Consider the following 20,591-nt stretch of genomic DNA (forward strand, 5'->3'; position numbering starts at 1 on the left):
CTTTTTTCAATCTTAAATCTGTAGGCACTTGCCAAATTTTAGTTCAAATAATGTAATCTCTTGAATCCATGGTTGTGTCCTGTAAGGTTTGTACTTGTTTGATCAGCATATTAATGAAAAAATAAACCTTGCCGGGGACTCGTGCATGTATATGTCCATGCAGAGGTGAGATGCCTCTATATTTTTAAGTAAACGAGCTCCCCCGGTAGGCTATCCTATCGGTACCCTCTGTTTTGTTGCCAGGGAGTTAGGCCTACCGGGCACAAATCGTAAAGAGGGACCAGCCCCCCGCCAGTCCATTTTCCACCAAAGTCCACTGCGACCACCCTGACCGAAGCAACGTTCGAGTCGAAGGGTGGGAGCACCTAAGTGTCAAAGGGTAGCAGGGTTTTCTCATGCACAAGACCTCACTTACAGAACATGTATGGATAAAAGGAAGAACTTATCTGTTTGGCTTGCGGGAGACCGCAGTGGTGGCTTGTCTTCTCATCTCCTCTTGGGGACCGAATCCACGGCAGGAGCCTACAGTTTATGCGGATGAAAATGATGCCAGATGCGATCTTATCTACCTGAACATGTGATGCTCATGATATGTTTATGCATGCATGCAGCTTGTCGGGGCCCCCCATCGCTTGTTTTATTTCTCTGTTGCTTAGGGTCTGCGCGTGGCTTTGTACAAGGGGTTACATGCAACTGAGGCAAGGCCTGTACAAAAGGGTGGCTGCCGGGCCCGGCCTGTACAAAAGGGTGGCTGCCGGGCAAGGCCCGACAGCCATGCCTTACGAGTAGAACTTGTGGAGATGCTTAATATTCCACGAGTTTTGCAATTGAATGCCATCTCCGGTCTCCAGACGGACTGCGCCAGGTCTGGTGACTCGTACTACCCGGTAAGGGCCTTCCCACTTTGGCGTCAACTTGTTTGCACCCTTGGCGGACTGAACGCGCCTAAGGACAAGGTCGCCTTCCTCAAAACACGGGGCATGAACCCTGCGGCTGTGATAGCAACCCGGGGCTTGCTGGTAGCGTGCAACACACGTAGCAGCCCGGAGACGGTTCTCCTTGAGAAGCACAGCATCGTCACGCCGGTGTTGTTCCTGTGCTACTTCATCATAGGCAAGTACTCGAGATGACCCATAAATGAGTTCCATGGGGATAACTGCTTCTTCCCCATAGATTAGGGATAAAGGAGTCTGTCTGGTAGCTTGATTTGGTGTTGTTTTGAGGGACCAAAGAACCACCGACAGCTCATCGATAAATCGTCTGTCGCACTTCTGCAGCTTATCAAATGTTCTCGTCTTGAGTCCCCGTAGCACTTCAGCGTTTGCCCTCTCAGATTGTCCATTGCTTCTGGGATGTGCAATAGAGGCAAATGAGATCTTGCTTCCGAGGGCATGAACATATTGCATAAAGGCGCGGCTAGTGAACTGGGTGCCGTTGTCGGTGATGATCCGGGCAAGGACCCCGAAACGGCACACCAATCCTTTCAAGAACTTGATAGCTGACTGAGCAGTCACCTTCCTCATGGCATCTACTTCCGGCCACTTTGTAAACTTGTCGATTGCAACGAACAAGAATTCAAAGCCCTCGGCATCTTGGGGGAAAGGGCCGAGGATATCGAGCCCCCAGACCGAAAACGGCCATGACAAAGGGATTGTCTGAAGAGCTTGGGCAGGCAGATGGATATTCTTGGATTGGAACTGGCACGTTTCACACTTGGTGACTAGCTCGACCGCATCTTGGAGGGCCGTGGGCCAATAGAATCCTTGCCAGAATGCTTTCCCAAGAAAAGCCCTAGATCCAATGTGGGAGCCGCACATGCCTTTGTGTATTTCTGCCAGCAGTTCCTTTCCTTCTTCCCGGCAAATGTACTTCAATTTCACACCGTTGGGCCTTCTTCTGTATAGTGTGTCATCAACAAACTAATACATACTGGCCCTCCGGGCTACTCTTTCCGCTTCTTCTTGCTCTTCGGGAAGTTCTCCGGTTTGGAGGAAATGGACTATGTGCCTTGCCCAAGTTGGAGCCTGGGGCTCGGCAACGAGGGCTAGCGGCACCTCCTCCTTCATGGAAGTGCATCCCTCGACCGCGGGGACTGGAGGCCCGGCAGGAGGGTGCAGCCCGGCAAATGAAGGGGAGTTGTTTCCGGCAGGGTCCTTGCCAGGAGCCCCGAGAGGCTCTACCGGGAGAGGCTTACCGGAGTCCAATTTCCTCCTCTTTCGGGCCATTATTGTCGGGGACATGGAGGGCTGAGTAAGAGGGAGAACAAAAGTTCCTGGTTCCACAGGAAGCTTCTGCTCAGCGCACTTTCACAGATGATTAGCAATGCTGTTTTCCGCACGGGGTACGTGCTCTGTTTGCAATCCGTCAAAGTGCTCCTCCAATCTTCTCATTTCCTTGACGTATGCCACCATAACTGGACTTTGTTAATCCTTGTTGACTTGTCTCACAACAAGTTGTGAATCTCCTCGAATGATCAGCTTCTTGATCCCCAATTCCGTGGCAATTCTGAGCACGGCAAGGAGCCCTTCATATTCTGCTGTATTGTTGGTCACCTTCTCCCGGGGAAAATGCATCTGGACGACGTACCTTAGGTGCTCTCCAGTGGGAGCAATGAGAAGCACGCCAACTCATGCACCTTGTAGGGAGAATGCACCATCGAAATACATGATCCATTCTTGGGGTGCTTCCTTGCTGGGGATAACTGTTTCCAGCACTTCTTCATCAGGGGTAGGCGTCCATTCTGCAATAAACTCTGCCAATGCCCTGCTCTGAATCGTTGATGTGCTCTCAAACTTCAGGCCAAAGCTGGATAACTCCAATGCCCATTCCACTATCCTGCCGGTAGCCTCTGGGTTTTGAAGTATCCTTTGCAACGGGAAGCGGGTGACAACCATGATCTCATGGGCTTGGAAGTAGTCTAGTTTGGACTTTTATGTGATCCACTATCCTACCGGTAGCCTCTGCCTACCATGTCATATCATACTCTTGTCTTTATAGCATGGACATTTGGACTTTTATGTGATTCAAAGCAATAGTCTAGTTTTGACATGATAATTTAAATAGTCAAGCATATCAACAAGCAACCATGTCTTTCAAAATATCAACGCTAAAATAAGTTATCCCTAGCCCATGATGCTCAACCATTGATCCATTCATGAAACACACTCGCATGTTAGTTACACCCAATACTTAAGTACGATCATATTGCCTCCTAGTTGGTTCTTTTATAAGAGAAGATGGAGACTCAAATTCAAAAATAAAAATTGCATAAAGTAAAAGAAAGGCCCTTCGCAGAGGGAAGTAGGGATTTGTAGAGGTGCCAGAGCTCAAAGCGAAAAACTTAGAGATAAAAACATTTTGAGAGGTGTATCCATCCCACCAACGAAAATGACTTAGAGTTCCCAGCACTTTCCATGCTAGATATATTATAGGCGGTTCCCAAACAGAAAATAAAGTTTATTCCTTTTCAACCATACTTTCACTTTCCATGGCTAGACGTATCCACGGTTGCCCTCCATACCAACACTTTCCAAGGAATTTATTATTTGACAACATAAAGTAAATTCATTTTTTTATTTCGGGACTGGGCATCCCTAAAACCTTTGCCTTACTCTCGTGCAATGACAAGTGAATGAACACTCATCGTGAGAATAACACATCCAGCATGGAAAATATTAGCCACCCCACACCGCTTCGCGAGCGAAATGAACACACAAACGAGAAGTTTATTTTGAAAATTAGAGATGGCACATGCAAATTTGCTTAGAACGGCAAAAGAATACTGCATATAGGTAGATATAGTGGACTCATGCGGCAAAACTGGTTTAAAGGATTTTGGATGCACAAGTAGAGATCATACTTAGTGCAAAATGAAGGCTAGCAAAAGATTGAGAAGTGACCAACCAAGAAACGGATAATCTCATAAGCAAGCATTAAGCATAAATAACACCGAATAATGCACCACAAGTAGGATATAATTTCATTGCATGACTATTGACTTTTGTACTTGCATAGGGAATCACAAACCTTAACACGAATATTCTTACTAAAGCATAATTACTCATCAACATAACTCACATATCACATCATCATATCTCAAAACTATTACTAAGAATCAAGTTTATTTTGTCCAATGATCTTCATGAAAGTTTTTATTATATCCTTCTTGGATATCTATCACTTTGGGACTAATTTTCATGTGTTGCTTTTCATAAGCTCAAACAAATATAAGTGAAGATCATGAGCATAATTTTTCTTTCTTTCTCTCAAAATAATTTAAGTGATACAAGAGAGAATTTCTTGAAAAGTTTACAAACTCCAGATAAATCTAAGTGAAGCAAGATAGCATTTCTTTAAAAATACTAAGCACACCGTGTTCTAAAATATATAAGTGAAGCACTAGAGCAAGTCCATAGCTCATAAAAATTTAAGTGAAGCATAGAGAGCATCTGACAACTCATAACATAATTTTGGCTCTCTCAAATAGGTGTGTCCAACAAGGGGTCAAGACTTAAAACACAAGATAAAACAAGCAAAGACTCATATAATACAAGACGCTCCAAGCAACACACATAGTATGTGACGAATAAAAATATAGCTTCAAGTAAAATACCGATGGTCGTTAGAAGAAGGAGGGGATGCCACTCGGGGGAATCCCCAAGCTTAGTTGGTTGCTCTTTTTTGGATAATAGCTTGGGATGCCGGGGCATCCCCAAGCTTAGGCTCTTCTATCCTTTATTCCTTCATCCATCGTAAGATAACCCAAAACTTGAAAACTTCAATCACACAAAACTCAACAAAACCTTCGTGAGTATAAGTATTGTACAAAACCAATTCATATTTTGTTTTTGCATTATATCTACTGTATTCAAACTTTTCTATAGCAAAAACTCATCAAAGAAAAACATAGAGCCATCAAAATAAGCACACAACGCAAAGAAAACAGAATCTGTCAAAACAGAACAGTCTGTAGCAATCTGACTATTTCGAAAACTTCTGGAACTCCAAAATTCTACCAAATTAGTACGACCAGGGTAATTTGTATATTAATCTTATTAAAAAAATCAGGGCAAAATAACTTTTCTGTGATTTATGAAAATTATTTTTGTGAGTGCATAAGTTTCTGTTTTCAGCAAGGTCAAACAACTACCAACCAAGAAGATCCTAAAGGCTTTACTTGGAACAAACACTAATTAAAAAATAGAAAACACAATCATAATAGTAGAATAATTGTGCTAACACTCAAGAACAGAAAGCAAAAAGCAAAAAAAATATATTATTCATTGGGTTGCCTCCCAACAAGCGCTATAGTTTTACGCCCTTAGCTAGGCATAAAGCAAGGATCTAAGTTTTGTCATCTTTGGTTCGAGATCCATAAGATGCCCTCATGATTGATTCATAAGGTGGCCTAATTCTTGTTCCAGGGAAGTGTTCCATACCCTTCCTCAAAGGAAATTGGAACTTAATATTGCCTTCTTTCATATCAATCAAGGCACCGATAGTGCGTAAAAATGGTCTACCAAGAATTATTGGACAAGACGGATTGCAATAAATATCAAGAACTATAAAATCTATGGGCACATAATTCCTATTTGCAAGAATAAGAACATCATTAATTCTTCCCATAGGCTTTTTAATAGTAGAATCCGCCAAGTGCAAATTCAAAGAACATTCTTCAAGATCGGTAAGTCCAAGCACATCACATAAAGATTTCGGAATTGTAGAAACACTAGCACCCAAGTCACATAAAGAAAAACACTCATAATTTTTAATCTTGACTTTGACAGTAGGTTCCCCCTCATCATGAAATTTTCTAGGGATTGAAACTTCTAATTCCAATTTTTCTTCAAAAGCTTTCATCATAGCATCAACAATATGTTTAGTAAAAAGCTTTATTTTGTACATAAGCATGGGGTGAATTTATCATGGATTGCAATAAAGAAATACAGTCAATCAAAGAGCAACTATCATAATTAAAGTCTTTGTAATCTAAAAGAGTGGGCACATCGCTAGCTAAAGTTTTGACCTCTTCAAACCCACTTTTATCAATCTCAAATAGATTTTCACCCTCCGAATCATCGGGACGCCTTCTCCCTAAAGTTGACTCTTCTCCAGTCCCTTTTTCATCAATCTTAACTTTTCTAAACAAGGAATCAATAGAAGAAACACCAATCCTTTTAAGATCTTCATCACTTTTGCAAAAGAAATCACTAGAAAATGCTTTTTCTAAATATTCCCTTTTAGCTCTAAGCATAGCGGTTCTTTTCTTACTTTCATCCATATAAACATAAAGATCTTTAATTGATTCATTTACTTTAGGCACAAAAATTTACATCTTGAGATTTTCCACATCATGAGCAATTCTATCAACACTTCTAGACAAATCATCAATCTTACTCAACTTTTCTTCTATGGAAGTGTTGAAAACTTTTTGCGTGTTGATAAATTCTTTAATATTGTTCTCAAGATCAGAGCTGTTCCTATTATTATTATAAGATTGAGTTCCATAGGAATTACCATAATTATTAGAGGAATTACTAGGAAAAGGCCTAGGATTAAAATTACCTCTATAAGCATTGTTGTTGAAATTATTTCGAGAGATAAAATTCACATCTATGGCATCACTATTTTGCTCAATCAAAGTAGACAAAGGCATATCATTGAAATCAATAGGAGCACTTTTACTAGCAACCTATTTCATAAGAGCATCAACTTTTTCACTCAAAGAGGAAACTTTTACAACCGAATTAACTTTTTTACTAGTAGGAGCTCTTTCGGTATGCCATTGCGAATAATTTGCCATGATATTATCAAGCAATTTGGTGGCTTCACCCAAAGTAATTTCCATAAAAGTCCCGCCCGCGGCGGAATCTAAAAGATTACGAGAAACAAAATTCAACCCCGCACAAAATTTTTGTATGATCATCCAAAGATTTAACCCATGAGTTGGGCAACTCCTTAGCATCATTTTTCATCCTTTCCCAAGATTGCGCAACATGCTCATGTTCAAGTTGCTTGAAATTCATGATCTGGGTTCTATGGGAAATAATTTTTGCGGGAGGAAAATACTTAGTGATAAAAGCATCTTGCACTTATTCCAAGAATCGATACTATTGCGAGGCAAAGAAGAGAACCAAATTTTAGCAGAATCACGCAAACAAAACGGAAATAATTTCATCTTCATGGCATCATTGTCCACATCTTTTTTCTTCTACATATCACATAATTCCACGAAGGTATGAAGATGGGACGCGGCATCCTCATTAGGAGTACCAGAAAATTGATCTTTCATAACAAGATTCAGCAAAGCAGTGTTAATATCACAAGACACCGCACTAGTGGCGGGAGGAGCAATCGGAGTGCAGATAAAATCACTATTGTTGGTATTTGAGAAATCACATAACTTGGTGTTCTCTTGAGTAATGATGACCACACAACAAGATTGCACTCAAAAACATTTCCGGCAAGAAAACGGCGAACGGAAAAAGAGGGGCGGATAAAACGGCAAATTTTTGTGAAGTGGGGGAGAGGAAAATGAGAGGCAAATGGAAAATAATGTAAATTGCGAAGAGATGAGATTTGTGATTAGGAACCTGGTATATGTTGAAGATCCTCCCCAGCAACGGCACCAGGAATTCCTTTTGACGTCGCTTGAAGCTACATCGGTATTTCCCCAAAGAGGAAGGGATGATGCAGCATAGCGGCGGTAGGTATTTCCCTCAGATGTGAAACCAAGGTTATCGAACCAGTAGGAGAACAAAGCAACACAACGCAAACAACACCTGCACACAAATAACAACTTCTCGCAACCCGACGTGTAAAAGGGGTTGTCAATCCCTTTCGGGTAGCGGCGCCCCAAGATGGGCAAACAGACGTGAGGTAAATTTTAAGTAGATTTATAGATCGAACGCCAAATAAAATAAATAAGAATAAATTGCAGCAAGGTATTTTTTGTATTTTTGCAAAGGAAAATAGATCGCAAAGGCAAATAATATGAGAAAGAGACCCGGGGGCCGTAGGTTTCACTAGTGGCTTCTCTCGAGAAAAATAGCAAACGGTGGGTGAACAAATTACTGTTGGGCAATTGATAGAACTTCAAATACTCATGACGGTATCCAGGTAATGATCATTATATAGGCATCACATCCAAGATTAGTAGACCGACTCCTGCCTGCATCTACTACTATTACTCCACACATCGATCGCTCTCCTGCATGCATCTAGTGTATTAAGTTCATGGAAAAATCGAGTAATGAAATAAGAACGATGACATGATGTAGACAAGATCTAACTATGTAGAGATAGACCCCATCGTTTTATCCTTAGTAGCAACGATACGTACGTGTCAGTTCCCTTTCTGTCACTGGGATCAAGCATCGTAAGCTCGACCGCACCTCTTCCCATTGCAAGATAAATAGATCAAGTTGGCCAAACAAAACCCAAATATCGGAGAAGAAATGTGAGGCTATACGAGATCATGCATAAAAGAGATCAATGAAACTCAAATACTTTCATGGATATAAAAAGATAGATCTGATCGTAAACTCAAAGTTCATCGATCCCAACAAACACACCGCAAAAGAGTTACATCATATGGATCTCCAAGAGACCATTGTATTGAGAATTTTGAGAGAGAGAGAGAGAGATGAAGCCATCTAGGTACTAACTACGGACCCGAAGGTATACGAAGAACTACTCACGCATCATCGGAGAGGCACCTATGGAGGTGGTGAACCCCATCCGAGATGATGTCTAGATTGGATCTGGTGGTTCTGGACACTGCGGTGGCTAGATGAATATTTCGACGACTCCCCTAGGGTTTCTGGAATATTAGGGTATTTATAGAGCAAAGAGGCGGTCCGGGGGGCATCCGAGGTGGGCACAACCCACCAGGGCATGCCTGGGCCTCCTAGCACGCCCTGGTGGGTTGTGCCCTCCTCAAGGCACCCCCTAGGTGCAACCAGGGCCTATTATGTTCCTTTTGGTCCAAAAAATCTCCGTGAAGTTTCGTTGCATTTGGACTCCGTCTGATATTGATTTCCCGTGATGTAAAAAAGATGCAAAAAACAAAAACTGGCACTTGGCACTATGTCAATAGGTTAGTACCAAAAAATGATATAAAATGACTATAAAATGATTATAAAATATCCAAGATTGATAATATAACAACATGGAACAATAAAAAATTATAGATACGTTGGAGACGTATCACGAGCTTTGCACATGCTTGCTTGACACATCTCAGGACGGGTGTCATATGGAGGTGTTTGCTGTAGGAAGTGGCTGCCATGTGTCAAGAAATAGCCACTTAGTCACTTAGGGGCTTGACACCGCACTGATTGATGACTTGTGTCGCTTGAGGTGGAGCGGTGGCGTGGCTTGCCTCCGATAGCCCCGGCAGGCCTGCCGGGATGATCTGGAAGCTTGCTTTCGGGGCAAACCCAACCTTGCCAGGGTCACCTGCCCGACAAGGGAGGTCCTCTCCTTAGCGGTATCTTGCTCCTTTGGCTCATCTTGGTCTCCCTGATCTGCACTTGGATCCTTCAAGGGAATTGATCCATCATGCTTGGGTTGATCATGGTGCTGTAATCTTGTCTTCAGGCCTATGCACAGTCCGGGGAATGAACCCAAGGTTTGTTGCATTGACAAACTATCAAGAGATCGAAGCAGTTTCTTCACGACTTCATGCCCAGTGATGTCTTTGGCGCCGAGACCTTGAAGTTCATTTGCGATGTCACTCAGGCAATTGAAGGTTTGCTGACAGCTTTCATTTCAATGCGCTTGAATCGATTGAGTTTGGCTCGAAGGGTATCAATTCGAGCTTCTTTCTGAAATGAAACTCCTTCATTTATCTTCTCAAGGACATCCCACAATTCCTTTGCATTTTGACACTAGCGATAGCGAAGAAATTGCGCTCGATTGAGATGACCGCCAATCTCATCTTTGGCTTGAGCATCCAGCTGAATGAGCTTCTTTTCTTCTTTGGAAGGGGCTTGAGGTACAACAATTGAGCAGCCCCAGACAAAGCCTGTGCGGGGTGGCTATTTATAGATGTAGCCTTCCCAGATAGGAAATGACCATTTTGGACACAGGGTCTAGCCAATGGCCAACCGACACATTCACAACGGTCGGATTTGGAGCAACGGTAACATTACTTGAGAAACAAGTAATGCTAACTCCTCGGTCCGAGACAAATCTCTCGCAGCGAAGAAGATCTAAGTCTCTTGCTGACAAGTATTTGCTCGGAGCACAAAGAGATTTCTCTCACATCTTTCATAAGATTTGGGTTTAGCATCAGAGAACCAAAGTTTCAAACGCTGCACCCCTCTTAATAGTACGGTGGTCCTATGACTCAATGAAAGAAGAAGAATAATGAAACAAATGCTACGTCTTCACTTTGTCTTCATTCTTCCTCGAGCGCAGTCATTTTCTTCGAACAGATACCAAACCAATTGCTTGAACTTTATCAATATTTAGGGGTCACTCTTGTCAGCATCATTTTCGGTGAAAACCTTCGCTGCAACGCAGGGAGATTACCTTCGTCGTTTGCATCAAACTCCTAGACATCTCAGGGACCTGTTACTCTGTGTGCACTAGCAAACACGTAAGTCCCATACTGTATATGTCAACAACCTCCAAAACATAATGGGCCTATTATTGCACCAACAGACTTGCTAGTGGTTATCTCATTCCCACACTCTTTACTTTCCGCAATTCATACTTGCTCATATTGATATATCTTGTGCTAGTTGAATTGCATAGTTGTTCCTACATTTCCATATCTTGTGATATAGTTTGTGCTTGCTAGTTTCCTTAAGTAGCTATCTTGTTTAGCATAGGTTGTTGATGCACTTAGTTGAGCCTATCATATTTAGGATTTGTGCTCGAAAAGTATCTGTTAGTTTAATTACGCATTAGGATAAAGCCAAATCCGTAAAAGGTTTAAAACGCCTATTCACACCCCCCTCTAGTCGTCATCTAGATCCTTTCAATTTTTATTAGAGCTTTGGTCTCTCCTTGGTAGGCTTCACCGCCTAGAGAGTAAAGATGTCGACTAGTGGTATAGTGCACGATGACTATTTTTGTTTTAGTGGCACAAACTATCACTTATGGAAAACTCGCATGCTTTGTCATTTCCGGACCATGGGTCCAAATTTTGTGTGAATTGTTCTTGTAGGGTCTTCTCCATGGAAGGATGAACTTTTTCCAACTATTGAGGAAAATGATGATATGCTTTGTGGGTATGGTGCTAAAAATGCCATAATCCAGTCTATATCCCTCAAAGTGTTTGAGTCAATCATGACTTGTGTGACGGCTCATGAGATGTGGACCAAACTTGAGGAAATATATAGTCGGTCCAGTCTTGGTGAGGTTCATCATCTTTTGGAGGAGTGAATTGAGGAGTTATCCACATCTACAAATCATGAAGAACTCCATATTGCTTTGATACGTCTCCAATGTATCTATATTTTTTGATTGTTCCATGCTATTATATTATCTGTTTTGGATGTTTAATGGGCTTTATTATACACTTTTATATTATTTTTGGGACTAACCTACTAACCAAAGGCCTAGTGCAAATTGCTGTTTTTTTGCCTATTTCAGTGTTTCACAGAAAAGGAATATCAAACGGAATCCAAACGGAATGAAACCTTCGGGAGATTGATTTTTGGAACAAATGCAATTCAGGAGACTTGGAGTGGACGTCAAGAAAGAAACGAGGAGGCCACGAGGCAGGGAGGCGCGCCCAGGGGGGTAGGCGCGGCCCCCACCCTCGTGGCTCCCCTGACCGACTTCTTTCGCCTATATATACTCATATACCCGAAAACATCCGAGAGCACCACAAAACCCTATTTCCACCGCCGCAACCTTCTGTACCCGTGAGATCCCATCTTGGGGCCTTTTCCGGCGCTCCGCCAGAGGGGGAATCGATCAGGGAGGGCTTCTACATGAACACCATAGCCTCTCCATGATGTGTGAGTAGTTTACCACAGACCTTTGGGTCCATAGTTATTAGCTAGATGGCTTCTTCTCTCTCTTTGGATCTCAATACAAAGTTCTCCTCGATCTTCTTGGAGATCTATTCGATGTAATTCTTTTTGCGGTGTGTTTGTCGAGATCCGATGAATTGTGGGTTTATGATCAAGATTATCTATGAACAATATTTGAATCTCCTCTGAATTCTTTTATGTATGATTTGTTATCTTTGCAAGTCTCTTCGAATTATCAGTTTGGTTTGGCCTACTAGATTGACCTTTCTTGCAATGGGAGAAGTGCTTAACTTTGGGTTCAATCTTGCGGTGTCCTTTCCCAGTGACAGCAGGGGCAGCAAGGCACGTATTGTATTGTTGCCATCGAGGATAAAAAGATGGGGTTTATATCATATTGCTTGAGTTTATCCCACTACATCATGTCATCTTGCCTAATGCGTTACTCTGTTCTTATGAACTTAATACTCTAGATGCATACTTGATAGCGGTCGATGTGTGGAGTAATAGTAGTAGATGCAGAATCGTTTCGGTCTAGTTGTCGCGGACGTGATGCCTATATACATGATCATGCCTAGATATTCTCATAATTATGCACTTTTCTATGAATTGCTCGACAGTAATTTGTTCACCCACCGTAATACTTATGCTATCTCGAGAGAAGTCACTAGTGAAACCTATGGCCCCCGGGTCTATTTTCCATCATATAAGTTTCCAATCTATTTTACTTTGCAATCTTTAATTTCAATCTATATCATAAAAAATACCAAAAATATTTATGTTATTATCTCTATCAGATCTCACTTTTGCAAGTGGTCGTGAAGGGATTGACAACCCCTTTATCGCGTTGGTTGCAAGGTTCTTATTTGTTTGTGTAGGTACGAGGCGACTTGCGAGTAGTCTCCTACTGGATTGATACCTTGGTTCTCAAAAACTGAGGGAAATACTTATGCTACTTTGCTGCATCACCCTTTCCTCTTCAAGGGAAAAACCAACGCAGTGCTCAAGAGGTAGCATGCTTCTTCCTCCGTGTGCTTGGACATTTCTACTTCTGCCACCTCACCATCGTATGGCATGTCCCAAGGTAATGAAATGGTGAGTGGAAATATCATTTGTGATGATGATCTTGTGCTAAACAGTTATGATCTTTCATGTATACATGCTAGTGTTGTAGCTTCTATGGACTTGAGCATATCTAGCAAAAATGACATACATTCTTGTGTTTATAGTCCATGCCTATCATTTAGAGATTACTTGAATACTTTTTGTGATGATATGCTTGATACTCCTTATTGCCATGATCTCTATGCTTCAATTTCCTCTAGTTGTTGTTTGGCTAACAATGTAGAGGAAATAAGAAAAAATAGTGCACACATCATTAATGAGGAAATTGCTAGAAGAGCAAAGAAGGACATCACCACGTTGGAGAGGAAATGCTATGAGTGCCAAGAGGATGGACATGGATATCCTACTCTTGATGATAAAGAAACCCCCTCTCCAAAAGAATCATCATCAACCTCCGATGTTCACATGTGCCTCATGGCTAGAGGTAATACCGAGGCATCATCTACTCTTAGTAATGATATTGATGAGAGTGATGATGAATGTGATAGGGATATGAGTCAAGAAATATATGAAATTGGTAATTCTCTTCGTGGGGTAAATAAGAACACTTATGTGATGTTTAAAGATCTTATTACTCATTTTGGTAAGTGTAATGATTTACTTCATGAAGAGCAAGGACACAATGAAAAACTTGATTGTAACCTTCTTGATGCTCTAGAAACTCTTAGAGACTTAGAATCTTCTAAAGAAGAGACTGAAGTTGCTCATGATCAACTTAAATAGGATTTTGAGCACCTTGACCTTGGCTACAAGAATGTCAAAGGAGAGCTCATCAAACTCTCTAAGTTTTATGAGGAACTTCAAGATACTCATGTGAAGTCTCTAGTTTCTTCTAGCTCCTCCCATATTGTTAATGATGCTTGTGCTACTAACTCTACTTCATGTGAAGCATCTATCTTGAAGGAGAATGTGGAGCTAAGGGCTCAACTTGCCTTGCTAACTAGCAATTATGGAAAATTAGAAGAAAGTCATGAAAAGCTCTCGGGCTCTCATGATGACCTTCTAATCTCCCATGAAAGGCTAAAGTTAGCTCATGAGGCTATTTTTACTAAGGTAACACTGGTACGCATCGGTCCTAAACAAACGGTTTTTAATCCCTTTCCGCGATGACATTTGGAACCGTCGCCAAGTGAGTGTGGGCGATAGGGGGGTCCTTCCCACACGACCCAGAAACCATCGGGGATATGCCCTCCTGGCACACACGTTCGGCAAAATGAGGTCGTGTGCGACCGGCGAGCGCTCAAATACAGAAATACATACAGTAGAGCTAAAAAATACAATTATACGTCGAAATTGTTTCCGGTCGCATGTACATCCCACACAGTCAGTTCCCGCTAAACGTTTCCATTCGTATGCATATCCCACACAGTCGCTCCAAGGAAAACGTTTCCGTTCACAGGTACATCACACACAATTTTCCCCGTTAAATCGTTTGCGTTATTGAATGTATAGTACACGGTCCATAGAAGAAATTGTGTGGCAAAGGTTGTCCATCACACACAGTTTTTATGTGGTAAACGTTTGCGCAAGGTGGCCTAACGCAAACAGTTTTCAAGAGAAAGTCGTGTGTGATTGTTCATTGATCCAACACGGTTTATTCCTAGAAACCGCGTGCGTTGCCTGAGGTCATCCCCCACGGTATTTTTTCAACAACCATTTGCAATAGCAAAACCCAATTAGCAGGAAAATTCGCCATTAGCAGGCTAATTATCCGATTATTCATAATCCATTTATTAATCTAATTGACATTTCATATTAAGCACACAATATATTCCATTTCCATATTAAGGAAGCAGAATTTCATAATTGAAATAAATCAGAGTACAACATGATATAGCTTCAGCACTCAGCTACCCCAATACACAACTGCCCCAGCAGCAAGTTCCACATGCAACATGTAGAACCTTTCGAAAGCATCATAGACGGTATATAGACAGATGCATCTCATCTGGAAAACTGCTGAAGCGGAAAGCGAACATTGAGCCTTCATTTATGTTGAAGGTCTTTGCAACTTTAGGCCAGTGCCTGTGGATGATTGACCGTCCGTCCTTCGTCCTCTTCGGGAACACGTCAATATTGAACCGTGGGTGTTGTATGAAAACCTTCCTCGCCTCCTGACCATAGAGGTGGTTTGAGAGGTAATCATCAGTGAACTGCTTTGGAAAGGCCTGAAAACAAGGATGTGCATAAATATCTTCTCTATATTGGAAATGGGGCAAAGGAATAAAAAAAAGCAAGGTATAATAGTTAGAACCATCTTGTAGTGAACCGATGTCTTCTTCATTGTATAGACAAAGATCTTGTTGTTTTTTGTTAGTAATTTCTTTATCCTAACAATCTTTCTGAGTTTCTTGATTTGATTGATATTCATGGACAACTCATTTCCCCATATGCAAAAAGGGTCTAACAGTGGGTCAAAACCTCTGACAGCAGGACCTACATGTGCAAGAACAAATTGTTAAAAACCTAAATATTAGAATGGTTCCTGCAATTGCACAATAATGTGCTATTAGACAACGGACCATGCACGTGCTAACCGCGATTGTAAACCTCAGTGCTTCCCATTGTTTCCCTGCAACACATATAAGGTAGTTAGTCATCAAGTTAAGTAAGGGTTCGCATGCTATCAGTAAAATATGTTGATGAAAAATAATCACATTGCAGATTCATCAGATTAATTCAAGCCACACAGAAAACCCATTTATCCAAACCCAGCATGATTAAGAACTAGGAAATATAGCACTTGTATATGTTTCTCATATATTAAGTGCAGCCAAATTTGATTTATTCCTCACATGCACAACAATACAAAATTCTACCCACGACAATTGGACATCGCATTGCAGAATTGAACCAATCAGTTAACTAAACACCACAACAAATGAACCAAATATTAACTGAGCACCACATTGCACAATATAACATACTCCTAATAGAAGATCAGACAGTTAACCAAACATTTAACTACAGCCAATTGTAGCAATTGTATTTGTTTCTCATGTATTTACTACAGCCAAATTCAATTTATTCCTCACATGGTATACAATAACAGAATGCACCAACAATTTTGTAAAGATAAATTCGATTTATTTCTCACATGGAAGACAATACAAAATTGCAGCCTGAAGAATTGAACATCACATTTGCAGAATCGAACCAAACAGTTAACTGAAGACGACAACTAATTAACAAAACAGTTAATAAGTGAGCACCACACTGCACGACATATAGAACATATACACTAGAGCAACAGATTGCATGGTAAAATTAGATAGCACAATTCACTAGAATCTGTGAAGGACAGGCAGGAGCAGCACACGCAACGGGTAAACCGAGCATGCTTAGAAAGGACAGGCAGGAGCAGCACACGCAACGGGTAAACCGAGCATGCTTAACCGACGTAGCTAACAAATGGCAAGGTGCTCCTTCAAGATCTGGGGGTCGGCACGAATGGCAGCCATCGCGACCTCATCCGCGCGTGCGGCCGCGATTTGCTTCTCCGCTGCCAAATGCTCCTTGAGGTCCTGGCTATACTGCCTACACCATGGCTTAGGCGGTCGCTTATTTGGTAGAGGGGTCGGTGATTTGGGTGGAAGGTGTTGCGCTCGCGCCGGCGGTAGGGGCATGTGGGATGTGGAAGGAGGAGGAGGATGGGGGTCAGGTGTGGATTACCTGCCTGGATAGGCGAGGCCGAGGAGCGTGAAGGAGGGTCGCCGGTGAGGAGGCGGCGGCGCTGCAAGCAAGGAGTGAAGGTTTCAAGTTGGAAATGAAGGCAGAAAGAGGGGAAATGTGGCCATGGATAAGGGGGCGGGGAGGTAGATATATCCGCGGAAGCCGAAAATTTGGAATCGCTTCAGCCAAAAAACTGGCGCGCAAAGTGTCATCAGACACGGTCCCTTATTCAGAACTGTGAACGATATGTGAACATTACAAACTATTCAGATAGCTTAACCCGTGTGTGTTGAGTTTGAACATCAAAAATTTTGGTTCGAATTTCCCTAGTTACAGTGGTCATCCACGTCATTGCATAATTTTGGTACACAAAGGAGACTAACTTCTTAATCGAGCAAGTTCAACAATTAAACAGAGCTAGCTTACCTAAACATTACTCTAACAAATTAAAGACTGGCACACTTAATTAAACAAAACAAAGAGCACTACTACGGCTGGTGCTCGTCGATCTCCGCCGCCGCCTCCATGTCCAGCTCGCGCCCGACGATCTCCTGGGGAAGGCATCAATTGCCACTACAAAAGAAGACACATCCGTGACATTTTGGGCCGAACGAATTTTTTTCTGTCATACATATGACACTTCTATGACGATAATTGTGACAAAACCCGGTATCATCATAGATGTGGTGGGCTCCTACTTCTATGACAAAAAATCATGACAGAAAATGGGCTTTTCGTCCTGGGCGGGCCGGAGACGCAACTGCATGACATTATTTGGGCCGTCCATGATGGAAAAAACCGTGGTAGAAGCGAGGGGGAGGAAAATTTCGGGGAATTCCCGGTTACGGTGGGAGGTCGGGGGCCAAGCGATGCGCGTTTCTCTCGTACACGTACGCGCGTGTGTGCGAGGCGTTGGCTCTAACTGAACCCGAGCGAGGCGTTGGGCTCTAACTGAACCCGAGCGATTGCACTGCAGGCTACGCGTTACTGAACCCGAGCGATCGATCGATGGCTGTTAACTGAACCCGATCGAGCTATTCCTTTGCTACTGCTGCTAACTGAAGCCGATCGATTGGATGAACAGTGAGCGTTGCAGGGGGGGTTGGATGAACAGTGAGCGGTGGCGTTGCCTCTGGATGAACAGGACCCCGTGGTGTGGAGGGCTGGATGAACAGTAGACGGTGGAGGGGTTCCCGTGGAGGGGTGGTTGAACAGGACCCCGTGGTGTGGAGGGCTGGATGAACAGTAGACGGTGGAGGGGTGCCCGTGGAGGGGTGGTTGAACAGTAGCCAGTGGAGTAGCGAGCGGTGGAGGCTGGATGAATAGGAGCCCGTGGAGGCTGGAGGAGGTGGACGGTAGCCCGTGGAGGCTGGAGGAGGTCGACGGTGGAGATGAACTGTATCCCGTGGAGTCCCGTTTTGCGGTACGCCACACCCCTCCCGATGAACAGGACCCCCGTTTCGACCGTAGGAGGTCCGTTTTGTCCGTTTTGCGGTACGCCACACCCCTCCCGATCAACAGGACCCCCGTTTCGACCGTAGGAGGTCCGTTTCGTCCGTTTTGCGGTACGCCACACCCCTCCCGATCAACAGGACCCCCGTTTCGACCGTAGGAGGTCCGTTTCGTCCGTTTTGCGGTACGCCACACCCCTCCCGATCAACAGGACCCCCGTTTCGACCGTAGGAGGTCCGTTTCATCTGTTTTGCGGTACGCCACACCCCTCCCGATCAACAGGACCCCCGTTTTGACCGTAGGAGGTCCGTCTCCTCCGTTTTGCGGTACGCCACACCCCTCCCGATCAACAGGACCGCGTTCCGAACGTAGGAGGTCCGGTTCCTCCATTTTGTGGTACGCCAGACCTCATTTCCATCGCCTATTCTGTCCAAGCCCTCCCGATGAACACGACCACACATTCCGTTCTGACCCAGCCGGTTGGCTCCCACGCGTTCCGTTGCCTCCCGATGAGCACGCCGCATTTCGTTGCCTCCCCATGAACACGACGCATTCCGTTGCCTCCCCATGAACACGACGCATTCCGTTGCCTCCCCATGAACACGACGACGACGCTGTTTCTCCGTTCCGACCCAGCCATGTACACGAGCCCTGGCCGTACGTATGCGCGAGTAGGCGTTCAAGACCCCGCCCGTATGTACACATACGTGGCCGTATTTTCTTTCTTGCACCCTGGCCGCTGTACGTACGTGTACATGCTACGTGCGCGCCTGTACTACGACACGTGCGCGCCTCTACTACGACACGTGCGCGCGTCTACATCGACCAGTATGTACGTACACGTTCGCGACCAGAATGACAACGCTACGTACGCTTCGACCAGTTGGGTCCCGACTGTCAGGCACTTCCTTGCCTGCGAAGATGTAGCTGGTGGGTCCTAGCAGTCAGGGGGGCGAATCGTTTTTTTTGCCCGGACGCACTTCCTTGCGTGCGAAGATGTAGCCGGTGGGCCCAGCAGTCAGGGGGGTGAATCATTTTTTTTGCCCGGACGCACTTCCTTGCGTGCGAAGGTGTAGCTGGTGGGTCCCAGCAGTCAGGGGGACGAATCGTTTTTTTTGCCCGGACGCACTTCCTTGCGTGCGAAGATGAAGCTGGTGGGTCCCAGCAGTCAAGGGGAAATGTTTTTTCCGCGAAATACAGTGGCCCGTCCGATGGGTCCCAGCTGTCAGGTGGAGGAATCATTATTTTCCGCGTAATAAGGAGGCACTTCCTTGCTGCGGCCGTGGACCCAGCTGTCAGCCTCTCCACGTACAGTCCACGTCCGATGGAAGTCATTCCTTGACCACGTTGACCAGGCCACGCCGAGAGCACCACGGCGGTGGACGACGGCGAGGCCTAGGAAGGGGACGACGCGGAGCCGGGGAAGACGCGGCAGTGCAAGCCCGCGTGGAGAGGAGTACGAGGGTTCACTGGTTCGGCTGCGGTGGGAGGCTGCCGTCGCCGTAGGGCCTGGCCAGCGGTGGGAATAGTAGGGGGCAGTGAGGCCTCCGCGGCAGCACAGCCGGCCACGGGAGGCAGGAGCATGCGGCACGACCGGTGCTGCTTTGGGCGGCTGGAGCAAGAAGACCAGAGGTTGAAGAAGCACTACGGCCGTTGGATGGACATTGTACGGTCACTGGAGCTAGAATCGTTCATATTGACTAAGTTGACGACGCCCTCCGTCCCCGTCAACTTAGTTGGCCCACAAGTCATCCTCCCACTATGGTGGGTCCCAGCTAGCAGGGGGTATTCATTTTTTTGTGCGTAATAAGGAGGCACTTCCTTGCGTGCGAAGATATAGCTGGTGGGTCCGACATGTCAGCGGGGGGGGGGGGGGACGTTTTTTTCGCGAAATACAGAGGCCCTTCCGGTGGGTCCCAGCTGTCAGGTGGAGGAATTATTATTTTGCGCGTACAGTCCACGGCCGATGGATGTCGTTCGTTGACCACGTTGACCAGGCCGCACCGAGACCACCATGGCGGTGGACGACGGCGGGGCCTAGGAAGGGAACCACATGGAGCCGGGGAAGACTTGGCAATGGTTGCCCACGCGGTGGGGAGTACGAGGGTTTACTGGTCCGGCTGCCGTCGCCGAAAAATAACAGGAGGTGTGGGTGAGTAGAGGAATGGCCTAGCCAGCAATGAAGTAGGGTGGGGCGGTGCGGCCTGTGCGGCAGCACAACCGGCCACGGGAGGCGGGAGCAGGCAGTCCCACCGGAGCTTGTTTGGGCGGGCTGAGCAAGAAGATCAGATATTGAAGAAGCAGCACGGCCGTTGGATTAACATCCAACGGTCACTACTGCTAGAATCGTTTGTG

Source organism: Aegilops tauschii, chromosome 2 (assembly GCF_002575655.3).
Source record: "Aegilops tauschii subsp. strangulata cultivar AL8/78 chromosome 2, Aet v6.0, whole genome shotgun sequence".
In the NCBI taxonomy this organism is placed as follows: Eukaryota; Viridiplantae; Streptophyta; class Magnoliopsida; order Poales; family Poaceae; genus Aegilops; species Aegilops tauschii.